This window comes from Staurois parvus, unplaced genomic scaffold, assembly GCF_062004578.1.
Source record: "Staurois parvus isolate SC_StPar_1 unplaced genomic scaffold, SC_StPar_1.0 ptg000048l, whole genome shotgun sequence".
Lineage (NCBI taxonomy): Eukaryota > Metazoa > Chordata > Amphibia > Anura > Ranidae > Staurois > Staurois parvus.
This window is the reverse complement of record NW_028317844.1, coordinates 22,172,265-22,186,508: the sequence shown is the minus strand read 5'-3', so window position 1 is coordinate 22,186,508 and position 14,244 is coordinate 22,172,265. Positions and strand designations below refer to the sequence as shown.

The 14,244-nt window shown below is 37.8% G+C and overlaps 1 protein-coding gene across 1 annotated transcript in view; it reads right to left on the bottom strand.

Annotated features, from left to right (window-relative positions):
- Window positions 1–14,244, bottom strand: part of BACH2 (BACH transcriptional regulator 2) — a 381,627-nt gene that overhangs the window by 308,329 nt on the left and 59,054 nt on the right. The window lies entirely within an intron of this gene.

The window sequence follows — 14,244 nt, the reverse complement described above, 5'->3', positions numbered from 1 at the left end:
AATTTTTTTTTTAATTTAAGATAGAGTAGGAAACAATTGGAACTTTTAAACGTTTTTATTGCTGTAGAAGTATTTTATGTTATCAATTTGTCCAAGTGGCAATTGTCACTGAGACAAGTGATGGAAAATCCAAAATTTTACACTGGTGACAAAAAAAAATGTAAGAATACATTTTCAAAGTTCAAAAGGTAAATCCACTAGCACAGGCGAATCATCAAGAATGTTGGTTCTTCCTTATGCTGAGTCGATAGCAATTGCATATCTGAACAAGCTCGCAGTTTCCTTTACAAAATCTATATGGCTTCCTTCATAAGGTGTCTCTGCCTGTCTCTGGCCTCAATACCTTCTGAGTCACTGAGCAGGAACAAGCATGCAGGAAATAAAGTTAGAATTCCTGGCCTGCATGCTTGTTTTAGCCAGTGACTTGAAATATCAAAGCTACTGGGTGAGCATGACAGCCAGGCAATCAGAATTTTTCTCCACTAAAGAGAATCTTTTTTTTACTTTAAGACAATCCAGAGCAAAATGGAAAGATCATTTGTTGCCTGTGTGCTCCAGGACCAAGAACCAGGATTCTGGAATCCAGTTCCAGCTTTATCTGCTGATGAAATCTAGCATATAATTCCTCATGTCAGCTATGCCAACGCTATTAGCGTCAAAGCAGAATGACACAGGGGGCAGAAAGGAGGAACCCTGGAAACACACAAAGGAGATGCTACATTTTCTTCAAATTGATTTTGAAATGACTCACTCTTTTTTGCTTACAATTTTTGTTATCTTATGCTGATCTTTGTGAATTACATCCCTAATAAGACTTGGAAAAATCTGCAAAAATTAATTCAGAGTTGATGAGAGCTCATTCCTCTAAATATACTTGAATTAGCATGAGCACTAACTCTTTCCTGTAGACTGTTCACATTGCCAAAGCACAGTAAAAGGTAGGAATCTGCATGGAGATGACTATGGCCGTCTACAGAGCAGGTATCAGTTGCCATGGCATCAGCATGTTAACACACAAATCCAACACTTAGAGAAATTCTGAAAATGACGGTGAGTAGGCGGTTGTGCAAAGATAACCGTTTTCTGTGTCTCCAATTAGATGTAATATTACCAAATAGTAGATGAAGATATTTTCATTGATGTTTAACAATTTCTAAATGTTATTAATAGCCAAATGTTCCTTATTTTTATCAATGCTATACATCTTTTATCCACCCAAAGTACTAATGTAAAATAGTTAACAGCAGTCATGCTAATGTCAGTAACAAAAAATGTAATCACAAAACATTACATTTTAGTTCATACTTACCATCTAGACGCAAATGTGTCTAGTGTATGTGACAATATTTTACATTCATTTGTAGGCACATTTTAATTTTAAATGGGTGTGCTTTAGTTACTGTTTCAGTAGACCACAGGGCCTTACACTTTATTTATATCTAATAATTAAGCGGTCATATACGATTTTCAGCATTCTAAAAAAGCCTTATCATGCAAAATGCTCTGATTAAAACTACTGGCAAGCAGATTTGCTTACAATGTTTTCTTCAAAGTATGTAAATTATCTGAGAGAGTGAATAAATGTTTTTAATCACACTTAGGCTGGATGCATGCAGGTGAGTTTTTTGCTAAAACGATTATTACCTTGAGAATAAATGCTAGGGATTGTTACATATACATACATAAGGAGTGATGGAGCATGGCTAGTGAATAATTCCTAATAACAGCATGCTGCTCCAAATTTTGCAATGAATTGCTACTTCATGCAACTGCACATGCAGCAACCACTAGCAATTAATAACAAGGAATCATAGGCAATTTTAGTAGTTAAATCACATTATAAATACGGTAAATCGGCAATGTGTGCCTAGGCTGTAGATAAAACTGTGCTTTGCCTACCCAAAGTAAATCAATGGGTTCGGTCTGTCCCCAGCAGTACATCCTTTCTCTCTCCCTTGCCATTCCATTGCCAGTAGTACATACTTCCCCTCCTTTTTCTGTCCCTGTCATTTTGTTCAGGAGTGAAGAATAGTTCCATATAAGCCAAGAGTGGCTGGATTTGTAGCCCATATATGTGTAAACAATGTATTCTTTTAGTTCTGTCCATAACAAAGAAAATATGAACAAAAAACTATACATTCCCCTTAAAGTCATTCAAAAATGTTTTTTTGTTTTTGTTTTAGAGTGATTGATCAATGGTTATAATGCAGTCAGGTCTTTATTTCTGTGTCCCATTAGGGGGATACACTCTCCCGGTTTGTCCTAATGGCCATTATCACTGGGGCTAAAAGTGTGTGTGTGTGGGGGAGGGTATTTTAAGTTGCCACCAGAGCAAGAATAGAGGGTAAATCTTCCAATGGGGACACCTGTTCTAGTGACAACTGTCCAAGAGGCATTTCCTTTATTTTATTCTAGAGAGATCTTTCCTAACTTCTTGTTATAGCTACAGATCGCAGATGGAAAAAAAACAAAAACAAAAACCACAACTTGACTGGGGTTTTCACTGATCCCTACTCTATTCAAACTGAAAAGACAACTTTTGCTTTAGTTACACATACCAAACCATGTGCATAAAAGCAGTATCTAAAAAGACATTGAGCTGTATAAAGCCACCCAATTGTGCTCTACTGTTTTAACAAGAAGTAGGGCTGCTTCACAAGGTGAATTTCACAGTGCAGGTCATGCCACGTTAATTACTGTTTTGCCCATACTGATTTCACTATACAAAAAAGTAGAAATTAAATTCTGATTTTTTTTTAGATCCACGCTGCAATAAGTATGGTGAGGATTCACTTCTAACAGAGCAAGACTTGTTGCTGGTACTCCTATTTTAGAACTTGTATCTAAACTTAGCATCCACTTCAATAGGTGCTCCATTCCTTAACACAAATTGCAAAAAAACAAATCATGCAGCTGCAATGTAATTGTTACAGTAGGAAGAGACGATCGCTGGTTGTTTGACCAAATATTAGAATGGGAAGCTACATGAAATAAACAATATGGACTATGGCATGATTGTTAGACTGTTAAATCCACACAGCAGTTCTGCAGATAAAAGCAGGTACTAGATAAGAGATACCTAGTAAAGTGTCCACTAAAGGTATAAGGTAAATACATATGGACTGAGAAGGCAAGGCATCCAATACTTTAGTGTGAAATATACTTCACAATAGCCATTTGCTGTTCAGCAAAACAACACCTGGAGTTGACAGACGCTGAGCCTACATTTACATACAAACATAAGGTTACTTAGAAGACTCCTTCACTTATTATGCTTCATTACACAATTGTATGCTTCAGTAATATTCAGAGTATTAGGGGGTAATGCAATCTGCTACCAATAGCCCCCACATACAGATTATTTCCTCAGCAACATAATGAGTATGTGTAGTGTTTAATATACATGGTATATAGGATCAAATCTTAGTTAATGAAATGAGTACACATGTTATGCGTGTACTGTACTGTGGAAATCACTCATTGTATGGAAATTTGGATTCTTAGCTATGCAAAGAAAACACAAAATGATGACTGCAAAGATATGTGTTAGCCAATTTACTGAGGTCATTTTAAATGCAGTTCTTTTTTAAGGTTTGTAGTTTCTAAAGCCCCCAACTCCTGTTTACCATTTCCCAACACCCTTTATTTTTATATATACACCTTTGTTCTATGGGTCTCTTCTATGGTGGCATGAATTTACACATCCTCTTCCTCCTGTGGTGGGGTGGTGTGTCCTGAATACTGCAAAGAACGGTGCCATGCAATGCTCAGCAGAATTCTCTTGTGAACCCAGGGAAAGTTTAAGGGTCTACCACCAAGGGGCATGTCCTCGACACTCCAGGGCTCCCAGAAGTGATTTGAATTGCCGATTGGTGTCATGCAACCTAGAGGAGGAGCAGTGCTGGATTCCACAGCAATGCATATGTGGGTGACAGTACAGGAGATAGGGTGAGTATAACAGCAAGAGCTGCATTATTATACTTTATATCTCTCTTTTTTTTTTTTTTGCAACAAATGAGTCTAACGCTCCATCTGGTTGCTGAAAATGAGCATATAATATGCATTATTTAATATTTACCAGGCCAAAAAAAAGTTTTACATTACATTAAATTTCTTTTAGTCCTAACCACAGCAATACATGAAAAAAAAACTCACTATACATTGCCTATAAGCCCAAATGCTGTCATACAATTATACAAACTCAGTTGAAGCAGATTAAAAAAAATGTAGCTCCGCTACTCTGCCTTAAAGTCCATTTCTAGGCTCACTCTATCCCCCAGCCACCTTCCCCATCTAAATCGCTGGCATTAATAAAAAAAAAAAAAAAAAAACATAATGCCATTTTTACTTACCTAAAGCCGCAGTCAAATGATGCTTCAGATTGGAGTCTTCTCTCCTTTTCTGTTTACATGAGGCAGTGTGCTCCTTTTGATTTCCATACCATTGCCTATGCAACGTAGACAGTTCCTATTGACTGTCCAGTAGTAGGGTTCTCTTAGGATACATAAGAGGTGTGACGTCCATGCAAGGGTACCATCAGGTACCAGCTGTACAGACACAACTGCATTAGTGGTCCCCCAAACCCAAAAGGGGCACTGGTGAGGAACCCAAGCTGCAGATATAGGAGAGTATATCTTGCTTCAAAAGGTTAGAAAAAACACATGCAGGATGGGTTAGAAATGGATCCATACTTGTCTGGAGATGGGCTTTAAGTGTACATCCAAGCACTACCAAAATGTACTCCCAAATCTCCCTCTTCAACCTCTACAGCATGCCTCAGCATTATTCTTTCCTTTTGACTTGTTTCTTTAGCAAGAAAAATGTTTTACTGAGTTTGACATCCCCAGGTTTCCAAAGGTCTTGCAGTGGAAGCTGCTGAATGCTCAGTTCCTATATGAAAAGGCACACCCAAGAGCCCTTTCCCTACACACAGCATGAGGGCCAGTTCTTGAATGTCAAGGCAGCACTATTGTTTTGCTGGGAAAAAAATAAAATAAAATAATAATATATATATATATATATATATATATATATATATATATATATATATATATATATATATGCAGAAAGGGACAGAGAGGAGGCAGGAAGATAGTAGAAGTTTTGTAGTGCAAAAGGTAGCGTTGTCACGGCTGGTTGGGATTTCATTGTAGCAAAGGCATTATGTTGTCAGCTTAAACTTGGATTTCTGTCAAATCAACAGGTATATTTCTTGCAGCAATTTAGGAATATTGGGGAAATGAACATGTACTGCAGAGATGTACTGAATATGTGACATACATTTTAACTCGCTTTCAAGAGTTTACATGATCAGCGTTCCAGAATTTAGTTTGCATGACCAAATAAAAGGGAGTGCAGTGCAGTGTTTCATTGTACTTTTTTACGCTTCCATTCCTGTGTTTTACACAGGTGGTCATTCTAAGCAGCGTCTTATCACAGTACAGGTCTGCTTTAAGTGGTTCATTGTTATCTCTTGCTACCTCCATAAAAAATTGTTTATGACTGCTATACTAAATTAAACTATTTGCAAGAAAATGGTAACACCCCTTTTTCTGGAATACAATGTGTATTTGGTATCGCAAAATGACTACTGATAGTAGTGCAAACAAATTACCACTTTCCAAAAGGTTTCATAACTCTCACAATTGAGTGTCAGCAGCTACAAGCTCTGGGTGCATTCAATGTGGCTTTTTATCTCCATCAGTTTAAACAGCAAAGAAAGAGGTCCAGCCACACAATCGAGCACTCTTGCTCATAACAGTTTTATTTTTAAGAGGCCGTCTATTCATGATTTGGCTCCTCCCTCTGACATCTCACCCCACAGAAGGTTTATAAAGTAGCAAGCTACAGAAGGAGAGCTTCTATACATAATACACAGATGTGATTATACCATTATTCTATTATATAAAACATATACATACTATTTTTATTATGATTACATCTATATGAAAATTTACATATTTTTACTAATATTTTAGAAGGCATCTATAAACAAAGTTTTTATTAAAGGGGCAGACTTTCAATATTTTCAATAGTTCCCTCCCTAGATTGTAAGCTCCAAGGAGCAGGGCCCTCTTAACCCTCTTGTATTGAACTGTATTGTTGCTGTATTGTCTCCCGTTATATTGTAAAGCGCTGAGCAAACTGTTGGCGCTATATAAATCTGTATAATATTAATAGCAACATCAAAAATGTAAATGTTCAAATAACAACAATATTCAGATAGCCAATAATTAAGCCACATGGGTGACTCCCATAAAGACTAAATAATATAAGTGTTGAGTTATGAACATTTACTAATTAGGCTTATTTTAGGAGATCAACTCTCTGGCAGCTAATACACAAGTGGTAATATCAGAGACACAATTCTTGGATAAGTATTGTTTGGAAACTAAAACAGTTTAATGTGGCTAATGGCAACACTTTAAGGACAATTTCCTTTGCACATAAAATGTTTTATTAAGACATTTTAGAAATTGTTATATGAATATGATGAAAATAAGATATTTTTTGTTTCATGTAATGATTTGTCACATTATGCTGTCCTACTGCTTTTACTTTATGATCAGATCCCCAAACACTTCTGTGTTTTCTGACATTTTAAACCATGTTTATAATGTATGTAAAACACATGATGGGTTAGGTATTTCCATTTCTACCCTCACATTTAAATACAATCAGTTAAAATGTTGCTGGCATCATGCAAAGCGTATTTTCCCTGAAAACAACCATTATATAGAAATGATTAGTAACACATGTACAAGCTATGTCATGCATTATTTTATATCCACTTTGAAAAAGAAAAGGAAAGGAAACCTCTGCCTACTTCGTTTCCTTTAAAACTCAACATGTGTAAAATGCACATGCACGTGCTAAAATGTATACGTTTCCTAAATGCAGATGTATTAATGCACCTCTACACATTTTTCACATGGCAGAGGGAGGAGCCAGATTGGGGCTAGGGCCTTCTGCTGCCATTAAGGCTCCATGCACACTGGGCATTTTAATAACACTTGTAACGTTAGCTGTGTAAAGTCACGTTAAAAACATGTTTCTCAGCGTTTTTGCATTAGCGTTTAGCCGTGTTTTTTTTTGCTAAAAAAAAAATACAAAAGGCTGGTTTGTCGCGATTTACTGCATTTTGCTGCATTTTTTCAGCGTTCAAGCATTTTTATAGCTAAAAACTCCTATAGAAACCCACTAGTTCTGGGTTTTTGTTCCAGCAAAAAAACGCCCCTGCCAAAAAACACTGATTACAATCTATGTGTGCATGGACACATAGGATAACATGCTAGGGAGTTTACTGGTTGTAGAAAAAAAAAATCAAAAACGTCCAGTGCACATGAGGACTAAAAGCAAGGACTTCCATCTGTGTAGATGAATTTCTACTTTCCATGTAAACAAACAGGTTACATTTCTCAACAATAGAAAAAAAAAATTTCAAACTTTATAAATAAAGTAGTATTAAAATAAATGTGTTAGCTTTATTTGATCTATAAATATGTTTCTTATTCTGCACAACAGAATTTTGCTTTTATAATTTTAATGAAAATTGTAACAGACTTCAAGCAATCATATCCTAATCAATGTATTGTCTATCCTCAGCATTTTTGTCAGACATACATTGTTGCTCACCTCTGCTGCTTATCGACAAGCAACAAAAACGTGAGATCAGCATACAAAATACTTGGCTCAGTTCACAAGAATAGCAAAAGGAAGAGGATCACATCAAATAATCAAATCAAGGCTTGAAAAAAATGTTTACACACTGTACTAAAGTATTTATTTCTACATGCATAACAAGTACACACAGAAGGAAACACAGCTGTTTACAAAGCCAAGTGATCAACATGTCATAGCTGACATAGTGATTGCATGATCGCAACCAGGCTAACTGGTTTCCAATTGAAAGTCTTCCTGGGCAGCTTTCAGTTACAGTGCGGACATGGAATGAGTGGTGTCTGCTTATTTTACAATGAAGGTAGATTGACCTTACCTGTGCATAGGTCATCATGCAAGGGAACAATTATCTATAGATTGCAGACACAAGGGGGTTTATTTACTAAAGCTGGAGAGTACAAAATCAGACTCCCTTCTGCATAGACACCAATCAGTTTCCAGGTTTCATTGCCAAAGCTTCATTGAACAAGCTGAGGTTAGAAGCTGATTGGTTTCTATGCAGAAGGGAGTCTGATTTTGGACTCTCCAGCTTTAGTAAATAAACCCCAAGGGGTCAAGCAACAAACTAGATTAAGTGAAATTTTATTTATTGTTTATTTAGTCTTAACCTTGTGTATTGTTGTAACTCTATCCATAATTTTTTAAAAGATCCAAATTGCAATTTCAACATTTACTATTCATTGGATATCTCATCTTACTCATTTCTAAAGCTGCTTTAGGTAACTAATGTACTTGTCTGGTCTACTGTAAAAAGTTATTTAAATATCTTGTGCAGATATCCTTATATATTAACTTGCTGCTGTGAATTTAATTTAAAATTTTATCCATAATTTACACCACCTTAATCAAATGTTAAGTGAGGAAACCTACAAAAGGAGCACTCATAGTGGCTTTTGTTTTTCTTTTTTAATTTAAATCTGTTCACTTTCTACCATCTTTTTTGTAATTGAAATGTAACATTCCAGTTCTACTTTTTTTTTTAAAAAGAAGAATAAAAGATAAAAGTGCAGCAAATATAAATCACTTATTCAGGTGATCTTTATAAACTGGTCACATAACATCATAAGTAACAGCCTGCTTCAATTGTTGAACTGCAGATTTTTTTTTTTGCAAATATTAAAATTTGTTTTCTGGAGCAAAGTAACATATACATGGCTCAATTTCTCGAATGAGTCCTTTCAGCTATATTACTACAAGTATGTTTGATATTAAAATATATAAAATATCTGTAAAATAATTATGTGGGTCAAACATTTGCCCTATGTAAACTATTTAGGGAATTTGACATTTAAGTATTAATCCACAAGCTGACTATACAGTCATTACTGAATAGAAAAGCATTCAGTCTCAGAAACAGTGAATATGCCAAGTGGGAGCTGACATATATGCTAGACACAAACTTAGAAGTTCATGGTTCATAATACTCATGATGTAAAAGAGTAACCAGTTTAGAATCTGTAAAATATTAGTGACTGCTTAGTAGTTTATGCCCACTGTCTTAACACTTTGTAGATTTTTATCAACTATGGAATTTGTTCTTTAGGTTGCACTTCCCTTTTAAAGCTTTCTAAAATACTTTTTAAACTGATATGTTAAAACACGAACACTGGACAATTTGTCAAATACACAATGGGTATGGTCTTACTTGTCAAAAGAGGTGTACTTCTGTGCAGCTGTTTTTTGATCCAGACAGCACTGCAGACAGCAGAAGCATTAACTAGCATTGCAGAAGCACCATAACACATCTTAACCTGCTGCATTTAATGATCTTATATTCAACACATAATTGTATTTTATTTTTTTCTGTTTGTTGTTTATCTTTAAAGATCAATTGTAGTCAAATGTATTTTTTTAAATTTATAGTCTTCTACAATCTACTGGGTTTCCACTGGAAATGGGTTAAAATACCTTTAGCAGAAATTCATTTCTTGCCCACCCATTCCAGGGTATTTATGCTGGCATAGACGAATAACAGTCACACAGCCTCTTACCAAGTGCCTCATGCAAGCTTGTAAAGCTTAGAAAGAAAGATGATGCTTTTGACCAGGGCTGTTAGATTATGGCATGTACTATGCAGTGCAGTTAACCTCTGGTGTCTATTGAACTGTTCAGTTATATTTAAACACATTGCAACTAGTGAGTACAGGAACAATGGAGTTATTTAGTACAATTATTTATTATTTCAGGTACTTATATAGCGCCGTCAATTTACGCAGCGCTTTACATCTATATATTGTGCATTCACATCAGTCCCTACCCCTCAAGGGGTGTACAATCTAAGGTCCCTAACTTACATTCATACATACACATATTAGGGCCAATTTAGACAGGATCCAATTAACCTACCAGCATGTCTTTGGAGTGTTGGAGGAAACCGGAGTACCCGGAGGAAACCCACACAGACACAGGGAGAATATGCAAACTCCAGGCAGGTGGTGCCATGGCTGGGATTCGAACCAATGACCCTAGTACTGCCAGGCGGAAGTGCTAACCACTTAGCCTCTGTGCTGCTGCAATACCTAACTAATTATGTACTGTATTTCTGTGTTTTTATTTGGGATTTAAGAATCCCTCTATAAAATAAAAGTTATGGAGACAAAAATACTACAGATCACTGCAGTCTTTCTGATGGCCCATATAAAAAAAAGTAAGCAAAGACCAAGGAAAAAATAACAGAAAAAGTAGTATACACATAGGACATTGGTATCATTCATAATTATCTTACAGGATTCAGCATATAGCAGCTCGGGGACCATAGTTTTGAGAATTTTTCCATCATTAAAGTGATTTTATTTATAAAAAAAACTGAAAGTTGTGGCCTAGTAGTAGTATAATAGTAGAAAAGTGTGCTTTTAAAAACATTTTTCAATCAGTAGGTTCGAGCCAAGAATTGGAGTAGATAGGTTAAATATCCTTGACAGTAAATTTTCCAGTTATGTAGGTTAGGGCAGTTGATGTGGAGGCTAGCTGGGCTACCCTGTCAGTTGTGTAGTATTTATGACAATGAAGAATAGAAGGCCTCTAACAAGTTTGAAACAATGCATTACCTTTTCAGTGTTGGTCTGCCCCATGTTGGTTATCAGTTTGATTGCAGTGCTGTTCTTGTGCTACCATTGACATACACTATATTGCCAAAAGTATTGGGACACCCCTCCAAATCACTGGATGCAGGTGTTCCAATCACCTCCATCACCACAGGTGTATAAAATCAAGCACCTAGGTATGCAGACTGCTTCTACAAACATTTGTGAAAGAATGGGTCACTCTCAGGAGCTCAGTGAATTGCCACCTAGGCAGTAAGTCCATCTGTAAAATTTCCTTGCTACTAAATATTCCACGTTCAACTGTTAGTGGTATTATAACAAAGTGGAAGCAACTGGGAACAACATTAACTCAGTCAGTCGAAGTGGTAGGCAACTTAAAATAACAGAACAGGGTCAGTACAGAAGTTGACAACTGTCTGCAGAGTCAATAGCTAAAGATCTCCAAACTTCATGTGGCCTTCAGATTAGCACAACAGTGTGTAGAGAGCTTCATGGAATGGCTTTCCATGGCCGAGCAGCTGCATCCATGGCTTACATCACCAAGTGCAATGCAAAGCGTCGGATGCAGTGGTGTAAAGCATGCCACCACAGGACTCTAGAGCAGTGGAGAAGTGTTCTCTGGAGTGACAAATCATGCTTCTCTGTCTAGCAATCTGATGGACGTGTCTGGGTTTGACAGTTATCAGGAGAATTGTACTTGCCTGACTGCATTGTGCCAAGTGTAAAGTTTGGTGGAGGAGGGATTATGGTGTGGGGTAGGTTGTTTTTCAGGGGTTGGGCTTGGCCCTCTAGTTCCAGTAAATGTAGCTCTTAAGGCGTCAGCATGCCAAGACATTTTGGACAATTTCATGCTCCCAACTTTGTGGGAACAGTTTGGGGATGGCCCCTTCCTGTTCCAACATGACTGCTCACCAGTGCACAAAGAAAGATTCATAAAGACACGGAATAGCACATTTGGGGTGGGAGAACTTGACTGGCCTGCACAGAGTCCTGACCTCGACCTGATAGAACACCTTTGGGATGAATTAGAGAGGAGAATGCGAGCCAGGCCTTCTCATCCGACATCAGTGCCTGACCTCACAAATGCGCTTCTGGAAGAATGGTCAAACATTCCCATAGACACACTCTTATACCTTGTGGACAGCCTTCCCAGAAGAGTTGAAGCTGTTATAGCTGGAAAGGGTGGGCCAACTCAATATTGAACCCAATGGACTAAAACTGGGATGCCATTAAAGTTCATGTGTGTGTAAAGGCAGGTGTCCCAATACTTTTGGCAATATATTGTAGTATAGTGGCAGTAAGAGGAAAATACTTTATTTAATTTAGCTTTAAGTAGTGCAATCATAATTTAAAAGCCTCATTCTTTCCTGTTTTTTTTTTACACCCTTGAATTACTCCAGGTGCAAGACATAAAAAAACCTACATTGAACGCTTACAAAAAATGCAAAAACAATGCAAATAGTTTAGTCCTATATGTACATGTGAACAAAGGTTCTTCTGCTAAACAATAAAATAGATATTCTTGTGAAAAGAAAGCTCTGCATGAAACTGGTAAGGCCCCTGGATGGTCCACTGGCATTATAAAAATCTGAGAAATCAAAGTTCTAAGATGTATATATATTATGGCCCATTCACAGCATGCAGAATTGCATGTGTTTATGAGCTCAGTAGTGACAGTTTTCTCATGCAGCAGTGGAGAGCAGCTTTTTAAAAATTAATATTAGGCAGGGCAATGGATATACGGATCTTTCCGTATATCTGAATGTTTACATCCGTACAGGGACAGCTGCACGTTCCTGGACCCCAGCCAAGACTGCATCCAGGGCTGCGCATCCATCCCTGTGCTCAGGTGTGCGGGAAGATGCTGATAGCCACTAAGTCTGTAAGCCTGTCATTGATTTTTTTTTTTTTTTTTTAAGGAGGCAGTTTGCCATGGCTGTATAAAAAAAAAAAAAAAAAAAAACTGTGCCTACCAGTCCTTCTGCATGCTGTACATGTCCCTGTGCCGTCTGAATGAGCCAATTCTTAGAATAAAGATCCTTACAGCAATTCTCTCCAAGAGTTGAACCACATATTGGCAAACATGATCTCGAATACTCCGGCAGTGTTGACATCAGAACAAGTCTTTGACAAACTTCACAATCTCAAACCTTATCAGTTATATTTCAAGCCCTAAATATATCTTGCTTTGACACTTTGAGTCCTTAATGCAGAAACCAAACATGCAGGTGATTTTTATTTTTACCTTCCTGATATTCATCACTGTTCTGGGTCAAAGTACTGTAGCCAGTGGGTCAGCAAAAAAAGCCAAACAAATAGAACTTTTAGAAGGATATCAAGAACTGCAGATCAATATTTCTCCAAGGAAAAAATTAAAAAAACTGAAAATGGATAGCTTAAACCAGAACTCCAGTCAAAATTTTTATTTTCCTATGCAGTGGGGCTGTGCCCATACTGCATGGGTTAAATTGCTTGTTTTGTCAAGGGGCTCAGGAAAAAGCTATACCTACCCTGTCCTCCGATCCTCCAGGAAACGGAGCTCCCCTACGTCCAGCGGAGGACTGTTCCTGCCATCCTCACTTCCAGAATCAGTCTAAGGGCATAATGACATAAGGAACAGCCCATTCACAAGACCGCGAGAGTGCAAGGGACAGGAGTGGAGGGGATCAATATTGCGCTCGGAGGATTGGCGGATTAGGCGAGTATATGTACAGTAAGCTTTGGGAATCCTTAGACAAAAATTTGTGTTTAACCCATGCTGTGTGGGCATAGCCCCACTCCATGGGAAAATACATTTTTTACCCAGAATTCTTCTTTAAGCTGAAAGTACTAAATGTGGGATTTGAACTTAAAGTATTACTAAACCCACAACAGTAAAAATCAGTCTGTATATGCAGAAAATTATTATTCTTATACAGTATTTATATAGCGCCAACAGTTTGCACAGCGCTGTACAAAATAATGGGAGACAGTACAGTAACAATACAATACACGAGGGGTTCCAGGGCCCTGCTCCTTGCAGCTTACAATCTAGGAGGGAGGGGATAGTGGTACAGGAGGAAATAGCTGTGGGGGATGGAGTGGTAGGAAGAGTGGAGGAGATCGGCAATTAAGTGAGGGCGGGGTAGGCTTCCCTGAAGAGATGGGTTTTCAGAGTACGCCTAAAGGTGAGGAGGGTAGGTGACAGTCTGATGGATTGGGGTAGTGAGTTCCAGAGGATGGGGGAAGCCCTGGAGACGGGCATGGGAGGAGGAGAGCAGGGAACTAGAGAGTAGGAGGTCTTGTGAGGAGCGGAGAGTGTGTTTTGGGTGGTAGATGGATATCAGGTCAGTGATGTAGTTTGGGGCAGTGTTATGAACAGCTTTGTACGTCAATGTTAGTAATTTGAATTTCATGCGTTGGGCAATCGGAAGCCAGTGGAGGGATTGGCAGAGGGGGGTGGCGGATATGGAGCGGTTAGTAAGGTGGATGAGTCTGGCCGCAGAATTCAGGATAGACTGAAGCGGCGATAGCCTGTGTT